Raw genomic sequence first — 1,642 nt, 5'->3', positions numbered from 1 at the left:
CCGCACTGCACCCATGCCATGGGGCAGCTGCTGACCGAGTGTGAGGTGTGAGTCGGGGATCTGACTCCTGCTGCTGCCGTTGGTGAGTGCGAGGCTTTTTTTTTTTTTTTTAAAGTGGTGGAGGCTGGGGTCAGATGGGGGATGAGGCGAGACAGGGTAGACATGGGGGCTTCTCCTGCAGCTCCCCCCACCCAGGGAGAGGCAGCCACAGCTGGAGGTACCATGGGTACCATGGGAGAATCTGCAACCACCCAGCCATGCCTGCCTCTCCCCTGCTGATCCGAATATCTGAATCAGTGCTGAATCTCTGATTCTGATCCTGCTGAATTGAATGGAACAGTAATTTGAATCACCGAATTGAATCACTATCCTCTGAATCAGCCAAATCCGAATCTGAATTGAATACTTTCCTTTTCACACAGGCATAGTGGTTATTCATTTACCACAGCTACAGATACACAGACTTAGACCACCCTAATCACTAGTTTGATAACTAAACTGGAAAATGCCAGTGTTCTATGGCTAATGGTTACACTAACAACAATAAAATCAGAGATTGTGCACACAATATTAAATGTTATGAAAAATCCTGAATAAATGGCCATATTATTTAATATGAATCAGGCATCCTTAGTCTCTGTAACTATATTGACAGATAACATCTTTAAAAAAAGCTGAATACACATTATTTCAAATCATGCATAGAGAAATGCATTATCCACCTATTAACCAATAGCTTTATACCTAACTTTGAACAAATTGCACAGAATGTTTAGATGACATGGTATTTTATTAATGCATTTTCCTTTGCCATAATGTTACTTTTGTTTGCTGAGCTTGCTGTCTATAAACAACTTATAAGCTTCCATTTTTTATTTAAACAGCACTAACATTTCTGCATTTACTGCAATAACACTGTGCAAGCCATAACACCGTAAAGTAAGACATAAAAGCAATTTGCTCTTTATATGATATTGATTTTTAAATAAATGAGCAAGGTTTGTGCTTATTCAATGCAGAAGTAAAAGCAAAACTAGAATTATCAAAGACACATACAACTTCACCAAACTGGTCTAAAATGCAGGACCTAGTTATAGCGGGAAAAAAACTGTGGAGAAAATGTTAAATTCTGACAAAACAGTGCAATAAATTCGAAGACTATGCCTAGCCTGTCTCTCTGGACATGTCTACACATGAATTAATGTATGCCTAAACTTAATAAACCTTACCGTAAGGTGCATTAAGGCGATTAAGTGCACATCAACATGTGAACTAGCGGTGTGTGAAATGGGCCGTATTCAATTTGGATTCAGATTCATCCCAAATTGGGGGACAGTGATTTGATTCATTGATTCAAATCACTGTCCTGATTTGATTCAGCTGAATCCAAATCTGAAGATTTAATGCTGATTCAGAGAATCAGCGATTCAGGCATAGACACAGCTTTACCTGTTTTTTCTATATACTTGGAGGTACCAGGTTCAGTTTATGAACGCTACAATGGTAGGACAGATGGAGCATCCCACAATAGCATGGATGGGGCCCCCCTCACGTTCTCAGTGGCAGACCCGGAAATGGACCAGGAATACTTCCGCACCACTTCCAGGAACACTGCTGAGCATGTGGGGGAACTCCCCCCCCC

The sequence above is a fragment of the Crocodylus porosus genome, unplaced genomic scaffold (genome assembly GCF_001723895.1).
Source record: "Crocodylus porosus isolate Cpor-Errol unplaced genomic scaffold, CroPor_comp1, whole genome shotgun sequence".
NCBI classification, from domain to species: domain Eukaryota; kingdom Metazoa; phylum Chordata; order Crocodylia; family Crocodylidae; genus Crocodylus; species Crocodylus porosus.
This window is presented reverse-complemented; position numbering follows the sequence as displayed.